At 34.5% G+C, this 17,864-nt stretch overlaps 1 protein-coding gene across 5 annotated transcripts in view; it reads right to left on the bottom strand.

Annotated features, from left to right (window-relative positions):
• Window positions 1-17,864, bottom strand: part of LOC106504458 (uncharacterized) — a 1,793,907-nt gene that overhangs the window by 711,011 nt on the left and 1,065,032 nt on the right. The window lies entirely within an intron of this gene.

The following is a 17,864-nucleotide window of genomic DNA, read 5'->3' on the forward strand; positions in this document are numbered from 1 at the left end:
ACTATTTAATAATTAAGGGATCCATCCAAGGAGAGGATGTTACTATCGTCAACATATGTGCCCCAAATACAGGTGCACCCAGATACATACAACAAATATTAACAGACATAAAGGGAGAAATCGATGGGAATACAATCATAGTAAGAGACCTTAATACCCCCCTCACATCAATGGACAGATCCTCTAGACAGAAAACCAATAAAGCAACAGAGATCCTAAAGGAAACAATAGAAAAGTTAGACTTAATTGACATCTTCAGGACACTACATCCAAAAACATCAGAATACACATTCTTCTCAAGTGCACATGGAACATTCTCAAGAATTGACCACATATCAGGACACAAAGCTAATCTCAACAAATTTAGGAGCATAGAAACTATTTCAAGTATCTTCTCTGACCACAATGGCATGAAACTAGAATTCAACTACACAAAAAGAAATGAGAAAAAACCTACTACATGGAGACTAAACAACATGCTACTAAAAAACCAATGGGTCAATGAGGAAATCAAGAAGGAAATTAAAAACTACCTTGAGACAAATGATAATGAAGGCACAACCTTTCAAAATCTATGGGATGCCACAAAAGCAGTGCTCAGAGGGAAATTCATAGCAATCCAGGCCTTTCTCAAAAAAGAAGAAAGATCCCAAATTGACAACTTAACCCTCCACCTAAATGAATTAGAAAAAGAAGAACAAAAAAGACCTAAAGTCAACAAAGGAAGGAAATTATAAAGATCAAAGAAGAAATAAATAAAATAGAGATTCAAAAAACAAAAGAGAAAATAAAACCAAGAGTTGGTTCTTTGAAAAGGTAAACAAAATTGACAAATCTCTGGCTACACTCATTAAGAAGAGGAGAGAAAGAACTCAAATAATCAAAATTATAAACGAAAAGGGAGAAATCACAACGGATACTGCAGAAATACAAAAAACCTTAAGAGAATACTATGAACAACTATATGCCAACAAGTTTGACAATCTGGAAGAAATGGACAATTTTCTAGAATCTTACAGCCTGCCAAAACTGAATCAAGAAGAAACAGACCAACTGAACAGACCGAACACTAGAAATGAAATTGAAGAGGTCATAAAAACACTCCCTACAAATAAAAGTCCAGGACCAGATGGCTTCACAGGCGAGTTCTACCAAACATACAAAGAGGATCTGGTGCCCATCCTCCTTAAACTCTTTCAAAAGGTTGAAGAAGAATGAACATTCCCAAAGACATTCTATGATGCCACCATCACCCTAATTCCAAAACCAGATAAAGATAACACCAAAAAAGAAAACTATCACCCAATATCTTTGATGAATACAGATGCAAAAATTCTCAACAAAATCTTAGCCAACCGAATCCAACAACATATCAAAAAAATCATACACCATGACCAGGTTGGGTTCATCCCAGGTTGACAAGGATGGTTCAACATAAGCAAATCAATCAACGTCATACACCACATTAACAAAAGAAAAGTCAAGAATCATATGATCATCTTGATAGATGCAGAAACAGCATTTGACAAAGTCCAACATCCATTCATGATCAAGACCCTCGCCAGAGTAGCTATAGAGGGAACATTCCTGAATATAATCAAAGCCATTTATGACAAAGCCACAGCAGATATAATACTCAGTGGAGAAAAACTGAAAGCCTTCTCACTCAAATCTGGAACAAGACAGGGATGCCCACTCTCACCACTGCTCTTCAACATAGTTTTGGAAGTCTTAGCCACAGCAATTAGACAAACAAAAGAAATAAAAGGTATCCATATAGGAAGAGAAGAGATAAAACTGTCACTGTATGCAGACGACATGATACTCTCCACAGAAAACCCTAAGGACTCAACCCCAAAACTACTTGAACTGATCAAGGAAATCAGCAAAGTAGCAGGATATAATGTTAACATTCAGAAGTCAGTGGCATTTCTGTACACCAGCAATGAAATATTGGAAAAGGAATACAAAAATACAATACCATTTAAAATTGCACCTCAAAAAATCAAATACCTCAGAATTCACCTGACGAAGGAGGTAAAGGACTTAGATGCCGAGAATTATAAAACTTTAATCAAAGAAATTAAAAAAGAAGGTGTAAAGAAATGGAAAGATATTCCATTTTCATGGATTGGAAAAATTAATATTATAAAAGTGGCCATACTACCCAAGGCAATCTACAGATTTAATACAATCTCTATCAAATTACCCATGACATTTTTCACAGAACTAGAACAAACAACCCAAACATTTATATGGAACAACAAAAGACCCAGAATCGCCAAAGCAATCCTGAGAAACAAAAACCAAGTAGGGGGCATCACCCTCCCAGACTTCAAGAAATATTACAAAGCCACAGTCATCAAAACTGTGGTACTGGTATCAAAACAGACAGACAGACCAATGGAACAGAAGAGATAACCCGGAAATAAACCCTGACACCTATGGTCAATTAATCTTTGACAAGGGAGGCAAGAACATAAAATGGGAAAAAGAAAGTCTATTCAGCAAGCATTGCTGGGAAACCTGGACAGCTGCATGCAAAGCAATGAAACTAGAACACACCCTCACACCATGCACAAAAATAAACTCAAAATGGCTGAAAGACTTAAATATACGACAGGACACCATCAAACTCCTAGAAGAAAACATAGGCAAAACACTCTCTGACATCAACATCATGAATATTTTCTCAGGTCAGTCTCCCAAAGCAATAGAAATAAGAGCAAAAATAAACCAAAGGGACCTCATCAAACTGAAAAGCTTTTGCACAGCAAAGGAAACAAAAAAGAAAACAAAAAGACAACTTTCAGAATGGGAGAAAATAGTTTCAAACGATGCAACGGACAAGGGCTTAATCTCCAGAATACATAAGCAACTTATACAACCCAACAGCAAAAAAGCCAATCAATCAATGGAAAAATGGGCAAAAGACATGAATAGACATTTATTCAAGGAAGATATACAGATGGCCAACAAACACATGAAAAAATGCTCAACATCGCTGATTATAAGAGAAATGCAAATCAAAACTACCATGAGATACCACCTCACACCAGTCAGAATGGCCATCATTAAGAAGCCCACAAATAACAAGTGCTAGAGGGGGTGTGGAGAAAAGAGAACCCTCCTGCACTGTTGGTGGGAATGTAAACTGGTACAGCCACTATGGAGAACAGTTTGGAGATACCTTAGAAATCTATACATAGAACTTCCATATGACTCTGCAATTCCACTCTTGGGCATATATCCGGACAAAACTCTACTTAAAAGAGACACATGCACCTGCATGTTCATTGCAGCACTATTTACAATAGCCAGGACATGGAACCAACAGATGATTGGGTTCAGAAGATGTGGTATATAGACACAATGGAATACTACTCAGCCATAAAAAAGAATGCCATAATGCCATTTGCAGCAACATGGATGGAGCTAGAGAATCTCATCCTGAGTGAAATGAGCCAGAAAGACAAAGACAAATACCATATGATATCACTTATAACTGGAATCTAATATCCAGCACAAATGAACATCTCCTTAGAAAAGAAAATAATGGACTTGGAGAAGAGACTTGTGGCTGCGCGACAGGAGAGGGAGGGAATGGGAGGGATCGGGAGATTGGGGTTATCAGATACAATTTAGAATAGATTTACAAGGAGATCCTGCTGAGTAGCATTGAGAACTATGTCTAGATACTCATATTACAACAGAACAAAGGGGGGGAAATAAATGTATACATGTAATAGTAACTTGATCCCCATGCTGTACAGTGGGAAAAAAATATGTTAATACTACAGAATATAAAATAAAATGTATAAAAGGTAATATATACAAAATAATACATAAATATATATTTGTATTATTTTTCAGTATGTCTCAAATGTGCAATGATTTTTTTGCCTTTATTAAGTTCCTATACCTTCCCTCTCTCTCCAGCATTTTTCTCTTTCTATTGATTGTTGTTTCTAGTGACTCCATAAATATTTCAAGATCAAACTTTTGCCTTTATCTGTGTTCTATATTACACACTGATTCAATAAATTTTTTATTATTTATTCTATAATTTTATTATTTTTTTTCTAATTCTGTTATTCCTAACTTAAAAAAATGAATATGTAATTGCTTTTCGGCATTTTTATTTCTTTATATACACACTTTTAATGCTATAAACATTCATCCTTTATGACATCAGTTGTGCTTACACATTTTTATTATCATTTATTTGAATATTTCCTAATTTCTATTCAGAGTCTCTCTTTCTCTGTCTTGCTCCTTTGTTTTTTTTTTTTTTTTTTTTTTGCTTTTTAGAGCTGCACCCATGGCATATGTAAGATCCCAGGATAGAGGTGGTCAAATTGGAGCTACAGCTGCCAACCTATTCCATAGCCACAGTGATGAAGGATCCAAGCTTTGTCTGCAATCTACACCACAACTTATGGCAATGCTGGATTCCTAACCCACTGAGCTAGGCCAGGGATTGAATCCACATCCTCATGATTACTAGTCAGATTCATTTCTGCTGCACCACAATGGGAACTCCCAAGAATTTTTTCTCTGATATATGAGTCATGTCAAATGTTATTGCTTACTTCCAAATCATATTGCTTATGTCCATATTTGGGGGATTTTTTATTGTACTCTAATTTAATTTAGGTATGATCAGAGAATTATCAAAATAACTTTAATCCTTTAAATTGTACCAAGGCCGCCTTTATGACCCAGTATATGGCCAATTGTATAAATATTCTGTGTTCTAGAATAAAATGTAGATTCTGCAGTGTTCTATGTATGTTGATAGTTTAATTTTTAATTTTGCTCAGATTCTTAATATTTCTATTTATCATCTATTTATTCTCTCAACCATTAAGACAGATGTGTTAGAATCTTCTGCTATGGTTGTGGGTATATCTATTTCTTTTTAAAATTCTCTCAATTTTCTCTTTACATATTTTGTAGTTGTAACATATATAAATTTTGAATAATATATATTCTTTTTTTTTTTTTTTGGTCTTTTTGCCTTTTCTAGGACCACTCCCACAGCATATGGAGGTTCCCAGGCTAGGGGTCGAATCAGAGCTGTTGCTACCGGCCTATGCTGGAGCTACAGCAACACAGGATCCGAGCCGCATCTGCGACCTACACCACAGCTCACGGCAATGCTGGATCCTTAACCCACTGAGCAAGGCCAGAGATCGAACCCGCAACCTCATGGTTCCTAGTAGGATTCGTCAACCATTGTGCCATGACGGGAACTCCATAAATGTTTTCTATTAGGAGAAACTATTTAAAAATATGAAATTTCTTGGAGTTTCTGATTATGTTGGTATGATACAAGAAAAGCTATTATATTTGACTTTAAGTATGATTATTATTTCTTAGGTGTCTTGTCATATTTAAATAACTATCTGCTAAAGATATATTAAATAAAAGGAGAAATAAAAGGAGACAAGAATGAAAATGACATACTTGTCACAGATTATAGAGCTCACTTATTTCACAAATGGGCAAACTGCAAGGTTAGAATGGGTTAGATAAGCATATTGTCAAGAATTTCTGTTGTAATTCATAATTACAATAAATAAATGTAATAGTAAATGCACTTACTATTTTCAGTTTAAATATACAAAAACTTTATAATGCCAACTAACACAGTATTAATTTCAGTTGATATTTCCTGCAGAATGACAGGGCATGGGACTATTATAATGGCTTATATATTCATAAGAAAACTAAGTTACATAACATGTTAAGATCTTTGAATCTTAGCTTTTAAATAATTTATGTATGTCTGACACTTCGTTACTTCTCAAGTGAATTATGCTCACCATCTAACTTACCACCATTCTCCAGTACTATCAGTTTGCAGCAAAAGTACTTTGCATGAAACACAAATATGATCATATTACTGTTATTTAACATACTCTTTTTTTTATAATTTTTTTTATTTTCCCACTGTACTAACATACTCTTAAAATGAATTCTAGTATGTTTAATTTATTTTACTCACCAGTTCCCTCATGATTTGACCTACTTAATTAATTTTTCTCCAGTATGATTTTTGTATCCCCATTCTTCCACTAAATGACTACCCTCAGGTCATCAGATCATTTATTAAAAATTATTTATTGATCATGAACTTTGCACTAGGTGCCATGCAATACCTAGAAATTATGAGGGAAATAGTTACATGAGCAAAGCTTTTCTCACCACTGAGCTTCATCTGGAAAAAATAAAATACACTAACTTTCACTCTGCCTATTATAAAATAATCCAGCGAGGTATAAGGACTTAGAATTTCATGAATGCAAATAGAAATACTAAAATGACACCACGAAAATAAGCCCATTCCACACACAAAATGTAAAGTGCTAATAAAAGAAGGATTTTCAACAAAGATATTAGACATATTCTTAGGTAGTGAGAAAAAAGGATGGTGAAAATGCTTTATCACAAAAATGTTTTAGGAAACAGTTTAATATTAAAAACATGCAAAATGTAGCTTCAATAAACTTGGAGCAGAGTATACAAGAAGTAAATAAAGAAACGAGAATGAACAGAGGAATGAATCAGAAAAGGCTATGCATGACATTAGAAATAATTTAAAGAAATATAACAAATCAGGAGAATTAAAATTAAATTAAAAGTTCTGCCAGAAAAATCAGAAATAACAATGAAAAACAAAATTAATGATGGTCCTATGAGAAATACTCCCATGGTAAAATAAATGCAAAATACTTTGTGCTTAGGTAAATAAATGGGAATGTGAAAGGGATATGTGTGACTTTTAAAATGTTAAAAAATAATGTAGAAATATTATACAAAGTTAAAGCCAGGAAATACAAACTGTGTTATATAAAATTGACAAAAATAGCTGGTTATAAACTCAAAAATAGAATATTGATAATTGAGGGAAAACATGATAAAATAGTTCTAAATTCTTTCAATTAATTATTTAAGAGTAATTAATAAAAGGAGTTTCATTGTGGCTCAGTGGGTTAAGAACCTGACAGTCTCCATGAGAATGTAGGTTTGATCCCTGGCCTTGCTCAGTGGGTTAAGGATCTGGTGCTGCAAGATGCCCCATAGGTTGCAGATGTAACTCAGATCTGGCTGTGGGTGTGGCATAGGATGTCATCAGCTCTGAGTGGATCCCTAGCCCAAGAACTTCCATATGCTTAATTTATCTTACTACCAGGGGGTAATTAATAAAATATAAGATAGTAAAATGAGTAAAGAACATAAAAGAAAACAAAATATATACCACAACAAAAAGACTACAGACATATAAAAGGGAGAATAGAATCAAAGCAAAATTTTTCCCTCATGAAAATAAATGTAAATGAATTAAATCTTCACAGGAAAACCAAATTGCAATTAGAATTGTGTGTGTGTGTGTGTGTGTGTGTGTGTGTGTGTGTGTGTGTGTAAGTTCAGCTATCCTGTCATACCCATGGGTTCTGCATCTGCAGATTCAACCAATTGTGGATCAAAAAAAATTTTTTTTTCATTTCTAGAAAGTTCCAAAAAGAAAACCATGAATTTGCTGCATGCCAGCAACTATTTAAATAGCTTTTGCATTATATTTGCATAGCACTTACATTGTAGTACGTGTTATAAATAACCTAGAGAGGATTTAGAGTATATGGGAGTCGGAGTTCCCATCGTGGCGCAGTGGTTAACGAATCCGACTAGGAACCATGAGGTTGTGGGTTCGGTCCCTGCCCTTGCTCAGTGGGTTAACGATCAGGTGTTGCCCTGAGCTGTGGTGTAGGTTGCAGACACGGCTCGGATCGCGCGTTGCTGTGGCTCTGGTGTAGGCCGGCAGCTACAGCTCTGATTCGACCCCTAGCCTGGGAACCTCCATATGCTGCAGAAGCGGCCCAAAGAAATAGCAAAAAAAAGACAAAAAAAAAAAATAGAGTATATGGGAGGATGTACATAGGTTATAAGAAAATACTAAACTATAATATAAAGGAAACTTGAGCATCACTGGATTTTGGTATCCTAGGGCAGTCATAGAACAAATCCCTTGAGGATACTGAGGAACAGCTGTATATCCTACTAAGATGAGGAAAATGAAGACTAAAAACATAAAACATAATATAATTTAATGTTATCTGTAAGCAAATTTTCCATTAATAGTCTTTGGACTTTTGTAAATTATTGTTTCACTTTTCAATGGTAAAAATGAATCTATTGGCAGATTAGGTATAACTGTTTCCTCGGGGGAAAGCCTAAGTTTCAGAAATTCACCTAACTTAGCATTTAAAATAATTTTTTAAAGGTTATAGAAATTCATTATTATTTTTATATTAAATCTCTATGGCACCACTCAAACTATTTTGAAAAATTTAGAAGGTAGAACAAGTATAGCCAACAAAAAGTACTGAATAAAATGTAAAAAATTAAGTTTGTTTCCTAAAACAATTTAAGATAAATTAAACAAAATTGAAATATTTAAGAAAAAAATCACAATGAAAATTCTAATTTCCAATGTTCCTTCCTTGATGGAAATAAACATATCATATAACTTTACACCAATATAAATTATATAGCAATCAAATCAGCTTGGTGTAATAAAATACTAAAGTTTTAACATCTGCTATGAAAAGTTAGCCCCTCCTGGCAATATTCTCAGAGACATTAGGAATCATAACTTAAAGTGACATTTATTTAGATATCAAATGCTCAAGGCCTCAGATAATGTCAGTGTTCTGTCAATGTCTGCAACCCAAATATCTATTTTTTAAGTACTTGGCAGAGCTGTTCACCTTCCACATAACTGCCTGGTACTAAATTGTAGATGTTTTCTTATAGTTGGGCTAGAGTAAAATTCATTTCCAGCTATCCAAATGGTTCATTCATATCAACAAGATTGTAAGAATAGAAGCAAAGACTATATCTCTAAATTTTTAAATATGAAGCTGTGAACATCACAGGCCATTACACATTTGAGATTTTAAAGTATATATAAAAATGTTTATATAAAATGAAAGTATTATTTATATAAAGTGAATTATAATACAGAAAAACTAATCAGCTTAGAAAAATTGAAAATTTGAGAAAGCATATTTCTTATTCAAGTGTTTATCACTTGCTTGATAGAATATCTCATTTACTCATAAAATTTCTGTTAAATACATATTATTATGATCATCTGACTTTTAAGGAAACACTTTTCAGAGTTGTTAAGTGATCTGCTGCATTTCAGACAATAAACAGATGACAAACCAGGATTTGAAACTAGTTATGACTGATTCTGATATCTTTCGTGGGTTTAATTTTTGTTTTTCTGTTTTCAGTGTCCTCAAATGAGAGCATGTGGAGTTCTATTGGAGGATGGATTTCAGTGGGAAGCAATGAAAACAGGGAATGGCAGTCTGGTTCACCTTAGTGACTACTGGGGGACACATAGCACAGGTCATAAAGGAATATAAAGAAAAGTGCCTCCAATCAAACCAATGTCCATGTAGACCCTTAATTCTCAACCTCAGGCTGTATTAGAAATAGTGATGAGGGATGTGAAAAAGAAAACATATGATGTTTATCTTTGTTTTTTAAAACAAAATGCAGAAAATGTTTTATGAATGACTAAAGATATGTAAAGTGAAGGTTTATGTATACAGCCTGAGAGACATATGATGATTTCCATGAACAATTAACTTTCATTTCCTCACAAACAGGGAAGTAGTCACAGCTTATCATTTTAATGTCTCTAAGCCAGAAAGCAAGCAGAGAGGAAATGAGGTTCCGTCATAAATACCCTCAGAACCTGTTTCTAAGCATAATGAAGACAACACATAAAACACTGAATGAACAGGTTGTCCTATTGCATGAGATAAGACATCATAACTCCTTTTCAACCAAATCCTTATTTTCCACTAAAGTTTGGAATAGAGAATAGGTAGAGAAATGCTAGGAAGAGACTGGAGAAATGGGGAGAGGAAAACATCTGACATGGCTTGTTGATACAAGCAAAACCTTGGTGGCTCCATGTTAAATTAGAGAAGTGATTCAAAAGCAAGTCTATTTCTCCAGGGAAATAAAACTTCCTCCTAGAGAGATGGAGCAAGCCCACATATTGGGGCTTTAATAACATTTCAGAGGTGGGAACAAGAGTCCAGGCCCTTTAACCAAGACTGTTCACCAGTTGAGTTTACCTGTCTTTTCCCTACTCATTCAGCCTAGAGAAAAAATAGACTCATTTCAAAACCCAATCCTCAAACTGTACCTCATTGTAAAAAAGGGGAGACAAATTCATCCACAATACATCAGAATGAAAGAACTGTCCAGCCTAAGTCCAGAAAGCCTGAAAAATCATAGCAAGCATGAAATTACAGTAGGAAGACAGGACAATAGAAGAACATCAAAGAACATGTAAGCAGCAGATTCAGAATTCATTCCATAAAATAAAATCAAACAAAATGACGAAATGTCCCAAGAATTCATTCTATAGAAAAGTATAATAGGAACATTAATTAAATAATATAAGAATCCATCAAGGAGACAAACAAATTCCAGAGCCAAAGATGTATACCTGTGGCCAAAATAACATTGTTAAAAGTAATAAAATTAGAAACAGGAAAGGATGAAAGAGATAAGAGTCAATCAACCTGAACATTTTTTAAATAGTTTATAAAATCAAAGGTTGCTAAGAGTGTGAAAAATAAGCACTCTTATTTGTGGCATTATAAATGTGTGTAACTTTTGCACAGGAATTAGGTGATATGGAACAAAATTTAAATTGTATATATGATTTGACTCAACAATTAATCTCCAAATTTAATCTAAAAAATATTTGAAAAGCCTTCCAAGTTATAACCAAGGTTTGTTAAAACATGACTTGTTTTGCATTGGATTTTTAATTTATAACAATCAAGATGTTTATAACTGGTGGATTGGAAAAATATTATACAAAAGCTTGAAAACTGAGCTATATCACTATACACGATGTATCACTACACGTGAACAAATTTATTACCTACAAAAGTGAATGAAGCAATACAACATGACCTCTGGCCAAATTAATCACTTTATTCCCAGAAAAAAATATATCCACACCCCAATGAGGGAATCTACATGATAGTGGAAAGAGTCTGCCCTGGTAAACGCACTAAATTGAGGAACATAATTAAAATGAACTGAGAACAGATTCCTCCCCAAAGAGACAATGGCTGAAACACAGATTTGGACCTTTTTTGTCTCAATCTCACCAATCTGATAACTCACTGTTTCCTGAGAGAAAGAAGTGAAGGAGCAGAATTGAGAAGGTCGTCTTCCTAAATGTACTCTCTCAAGGGAGTAAGTGAAAGTTTCCTACTCAGTGGGCCACAGTTAAAAGCAGTGACAGAGAAAATATTTCCCTGAATGGTGTGAATAAAGCCAGGTGTGGAAAAATGTTAACTTACAAACCTCTTTATGAAAATTAAACACTTATTTCTCCTAAGAGTTGACATCACACCTCATAAATGAAATCAAGCTTGGAAGAAATAAAACTATGAGCATATCTCCAAAAAAACTATTTATCCAGAATAATTTTTATTCACTTACGAGCTGAATTTTCCCATAAAAGCATTATGAATGAGGTAGTTTATCTTGAGCTTTCTTCACCTTCAGAATCCTTTTTTTTTTTATTCTTCCCTTTTTGTTTCCCGATTTCACTATTTTTTTTTCTCCCACTCACCTTCCCACATATCTTCAGGCTATCAGTGTCTTGGATTATGGATCTTCATCATATGTAAAGCCTGATATTAATTTAAGTCACTACATACCCTAGGAAAACACGTGGGTCAGAATAAACACAAGGTTTATAGAAAGATCTGTTTATTGTTTCCTTTCCTTAGTTTTCCGGATATTCTTGAGTCAGTCATTTAAGGTTTATTAGCCTCATTTTTTAAGTGTAAAATGCAAATGTCCAAAATTATCAAGTGTTTGTAATAAATTCTTATAAGAGTAGAAATTTAATTAAAATGTAACTAGAAATTTTTCTAATGCTAGACTCCAGGACTTTGTAGTTGTCTATTGAATGATTTATTTTTAGAAGAATTTTTCTTCCAGAATCCAACTCTTACCCTGGGATATAAGGGAATATCCAAATATCTTCTGGGAATTCAAAATATATAGCCCACAAAATACAGTTTAGACAGTATATATTGCAGTTGCATGACTTCAACTCATCATGTAATTATCAGAAGACTGACCACGCAGTGAGCTGGAGACACGTTCAGTTTACAATGTGTAGTTCTAAAATATCCACCTAATCATACATTTTGTTTGCTCCCTGAAACAAGCATTAACACATGGAAGGAATGTGCAAAGCAGCCTTATTTTATAAAGCCAAAGTGAATTAATTATTCATGAATATTACAGAGAAATGCCCAAATGATATCAAAACTGTTAAACCAGTTCAATTAGTTGGGAGGCTCCATAGAAAGTTTAATTCAGTTACAAACTAATTGGCCTAATACCAGTTAATATGGGATTTCCTTTGTATAAGAGACACAGCTCAGAGCTCCAAATTAAAATTCACCATACTGTGACAGAAAAAAAAATTCATAAAATATTAGCAAACATTGTTATTAAAAATACATAGTTATAATTTATGACAGATTATGAGTGGAAGAATGTAAATCTGGCAATAGAGTCTCATTATTCTCTATTTGATCTTGTCTCTTTTCTTCTATTTTAATCAGAAAGAACTCCAAACATCTGAAAATTTACTTTTAGGGAAAACTGTGGCTCATTCCCCTATTAAAGCATATTGACATTTCACCTTTGGAAGTCTTTCTTGTGAAACCTTCTCAGAAACCAAGCAATGCTTTTCTTATATCTGCTTACTAAATAAGCGTTTTACTCTCTTTCCTTATAATGTTCTGATAAGACTAGCTTTATGTAAATGCTACTAGCTACTATAATCAATGATTTTTCTATGTTAGCTACCCTTCCATTCTAAACACACACACACACACAACACAAACATGCACGTATACACAAATTCACATTTTTAGAAAGGAGGTAATTATATATACAATCCGACAAATATATCTGACATGTATGTATATCAAAGGCACAATTTCAAATCCTACAGAATGACATTTATTCAGTTGTCATACAGCCTGCTATCTGAGGGGAGGAATATCTATTGGTTTCCTTCCACAGCCAAAGAAAAAGCAAAAACGAAAGCCCCTCCTTCCAATGTTTGTCATTTAAGTCCCAACTGTGCTGTAGCCTTTAACTGTGTAAGACAGCAAGACAGCACATTTTGTAGATTAAACCAATAAACTCAAAAACATAAAAGAAACAAATCTCATAATTGTGGATTTCAATTAAAGGAAGGGGGGATCAAAGCAAACATTCTGCTTGAAATTACACAGCTGCTATCTATACAAAATGAGAAAAACGTCTAAAGCTTGCCATAATTTTGCAGAGGGAAAAAAACCATGCAGCAAAGCCTGCAGTAGGACAGATTGTCTATGCTCCTCACGTCCCAATCAGTAATACAGAAATATTGAGTAATAAATTCCCTGCCTCTCTCGATCTGAAAAGCTCCCACCATCTGTGAAAGACAATTTGTAACAGCCTCAATATTAAGATTCAGTAAACAGGCAATCACTCCCATTGTGCCAAGCAGTGGCTACATTTGGAGACAAGCATAAAGCAAAACAATTAGTAACACCAAAACCCCTCCATTACAAATTATCGAGCCACCAAAACAACTAGTTTCAATTGCAGAGTTTCCCGTCAACTGGAGAGGAACGCAGGAGATTGTGCAGATCTGGCTACCTCTGTGGCCCCTTACATAGCCCTCATCCTAATGTGTTGAATTATTATTGATGGCTAAGGCAGTTCTGCTCTGTTGGTGAACCAATAATGTCAAGGCAGTACCTGCAAGATTAATTATAGCAGAGAATAAGCTGAGGTTCCCTGGGACCGAGACATTAATATAGACTGAGCATTAGTTTCAGGGGATTCAACAGACAGCTGAACAAACGCCTCCAACAACGTGATCCATGCTAAATCCTGGCAGCTGTACCTTAGCAGCACTTGGAAGTTTACAGCAATTGTTTTCAACTGTGAGACACAAAGCATTATGTATAATAATAATAAAAACCTGAAAAGAAAAAAGTGAGTCCTACCTGTTACAAATTCAACATGAACTGGCATAAAAAGATGACATCATCTCACAAGAAAAGTTAGTAGACTTTTTTTTTTTAAATGCCTTTGTCTTTGGAACATGTAAAATGTGTGTTTCTCATTTATTGGGCTTTCTGGAGTTCAAGTAGGGTGAGTCAAATTCTTCCTGGTTTGCCTGAGTGATTATTCAAACCACACATATTTTAAACTGTCCAGTTTGGATGTTATTGTCACCCTAGTAATAAAGCATATGCAGCCTGAAATTTTCTCTTAGTGGCTAAAGCAAAATTTTATCTAAATATTTTATTTGCTTATGATATATGGGTATTTGTACACTTCAGATATTAAAAGGAAAATTCACAGAGAAGTTGATGTGTGTTGTTGAATAGAATGAAGGAATAGGTACATTTTTAGCCTCAGTGAAATTCAATTCATGGCTTCTACTTAATTTTGCCAAATTTGAAGTTATATAATATTCAATTATATATGTATGCACACATATAAAATACATGCACATATGATATTACCAAAAATCTATTTAGTTCTTACTCTAGGCCAGAAATTAATACATTTTAGTTATATGCATATTTTATTAATATTTATAGCTGAGAAAAATGAGGCATAGACAAGTTTCATAACCATGGTTAGAAGGTGAATAAATAATAGTGCACAGATTCAAGTCCCTAAAACCTCCAGCCTCAGTGTTCAGTTTCTAATCAGTAGACATGCTCTCTGGTAATACACATATGTATATGTGTGCATGAATGTGTGTGTATGTGTGTGCATCTGGAGTACACCAGAGAAAAACCACAATCATGGTAGCAAAATCATGTGATGTCAGAGGCTTACACCCATGTGTGCTGAATTTGTCACTGTAACTGGGAGACTTTTTCATATTTTAACACAGCATTATTATCCAAAAATAATTTATGTTGTAAGTTAAAGCTACTCTCTACTTCCTCTCTATTCTCTCCAAGCAGCAATCATAGGGGACATGATAAAGAAATACAAGATAGATTTGATCTATTGTGTTAAACTTCATGACTATGGAGTGTGTTATGGAAAGGAGTTATCAGGCATCTCTGCATGAGTAAAGACAAATGTCATTGTCAATCCCAAATAGACAGAGAGGAACATTCTGCTTGTAAAAGAACTTTAATTCCAAGTAACTGAAAGAATTGCATTCATATATATGTAGAGATCACCTATCACTGACATACCTGTTGGGGGCGTTTCAGGAGAAAATTTAGAATTTAAAAGGATTTACAATCTGAAGCCACTATGTGACGTTATACAGGTTAAGATTATTTTAAATTATAAAATAATAAGAATTTAAATTTTAAATTATAAAATAAAATTGAATTCATGTTATTCTTTAGCATAAGGAAAACATAAGAACAGAGACGATGGGGAGTTTCTGTTGTGACTCAGTGGGTTGTGAACCCAACTAGTATCCATGAGGATGCAGGTTTGATCCCTGGCCTTGCTCAGTGGGTTAAGGATCTGGCATTGTCATGAGCTGTAGTATAGGCTGGCAGCTGCAACCCCATTCAACCCCTAGCCTGGAAACTTCCATATGCCACAAGTGCAGCCTTAAAAAGCAAAAAAAAAAAAAAAAACATGCAGAGACTATACTATCCAGAGAAAATAAGGAACAAGGGTCTACTGGTCCATCATATTCTTCCCTGGTGCCAGGGTAACATTCAAAAGAATAAGTTAAGCAAGTGGTTTAGCAAGAAGCTCTAGATCTTATATCACCCCATAGTTCTACTTGCCTAAAGGGAATTTTGATGCCGGCTGATGAAACTATCCTCTTCCTACCACTCTTCATCCCAAATATATTCCTCAGTTATTAAGCACACATTCTTTCAGGCACAGATCAACACTGGGCTAGATGCATGGGTACCAACATGAATGAGTGAGACAGACCAGATCTCTGCCTTTATAGTGTATATGGTCTTGGGAACAAGAGAAGCAATAAATATGTAAATAGAAAGGTATTTGAGAGAGTTACTTGTTCCTTCTTTTTTCTAGTAATACTTTTAACACTTTTTTTCATGTTAACCTCAGTGTTATCTCTGACTTTGCTTATATTCCTCTGTAATCAGTAAGTAGGTCACTGACATCTTCAGATTTGATATCTAAAATTTGAGGCAGGGAGTTCCCATTGTGGTGCAGTGGAAATGAATCTGACTAATATCCATGAGGATGCAGGTTCAATCCCTGGCCGAGCTCAGTGGGTCGGGGATCCTGCATTTCTGTGGCTGTGGTGTAGGCTAGCAGCTGTAGCTCAGATTCAAACCCTAGCCTGGGAACTTCCATATGCTACGGGTATGGCCCTAAAAAGCAAAACTATAAAATAAAATAAAATTTGAGGCAATTTCCTCACTGTTGTTCTCTTCCTTTTCTTTCTTATAAGATTGCCAATGATGAAAAGTATATTTAATACGTTTTTTATGAATAGTAGCTATGAAGTCCTTAGTATTATTTTCTTAGATTTCTTTATTGCTTTATATAGTCAACTTTCTGAAATGAACATCTTCTCTTTTTACACTTTTTTTGGTTTGCTTCTCGTTAATACTGAGTGTGCAGTATGTCTATATTTGTCATTATCTAAAATTTATGTAAGGTTTTAGTTCAGGATTGTCTCTTTGAATCATATAATTGAAATATGCTTTTAAAGTTGGAATTTAAGTACAATATACAGAAATAAGTTCAGAGCACATCAACATCATTGGACTGTGCCACAAAACTCTCATTTTCTTTTTTTTGTTGGTTAGTTTTATGCACTTTATTTTGTATGTCTCACTTGTATTTCTCTCTCCCACCTACTATATAGAAAGCCACTCTATAATGCTGAATATAGGAAAGAGTTTTCTGTTTGTTTGATTTTTGTGTCTGCAACCACAGCATGTGCAAGTTCCCAGGCCAGGGATCAAACTGCAACACAGCTGTAGGGAGCCACAGCAGTGATAACACCAGATCCTTAACCTGCTGAGCCACCAGAGAACGCTTAGGAACAAATTTTTGATACATGTTTTTTTAAAACAGATATTTATATTCCATGCTCATATTTTAATTTGCATGATGGAAATGTGTAATAAATTTAAAAATATTTCTCTTTTTTCCCCACTTTGTTTTGATGATCCATCCATGTTGCCTGACTTTAACAGCTGCCTGTTGACTATGGAGTGTGGCTGTCAAGGCTAACTATTCACTTGCCTAATATTCTACAATCTGCTACAACAAATCTCATGGTAAAAACACTAATATATTTCCTCATACCTATCTGTGTTATAGTCTTTGGATAAATACCAAGTGGAATTTCAGTGTCATGGTTTAAGCAAAAAAAAAAAAAAGAAAGAAAGAAAAGTTCACAGCAAGCTGTGATTTACTTTTTCCATCTATCTGGATGTCTGAGACAGAAAGAATGATGCCTCGGTCAAAACACTTTATAAACATATTACTGTCTGGCCTTCTGAAAAATGCATAGTGATATTTTCTAGTGGGCAAGCCCTATGTTTGGAGTATTTTAGAAGGCTCTCTCAGTTTTCTAGGGATGCCATAACTGATACCACAGACTGGGTGGCTTAACAGAAATTTATTTTTTCACACTTCTAGAGACAAGAAGTCCAAGATCAATGTTTTTCAGATCTTTTTTCTCCTAAGTCCTCTCTCCTCAGTTTACAGATGTCTGCCTTCTTTCAGTGTCTTCACATGGTCTGTAC

This window comes from Sus scrofa, chromosome 7 (genome assembly GCF_054392235.1).
Source record: "Sus scrofa isolate SSC_HxYL_T2T_F1_AM1 chromosome 7, Sscrofa_HxYL_maternal_Yorkshire_Landrace_v2.0, whole genome shotgun sequence".
Lineage (NCBI taxonomy): Eukaryota > Metazoa > Chordata > Mammalia > Artiodactyla > Suidae > Sus > Sus scrofa.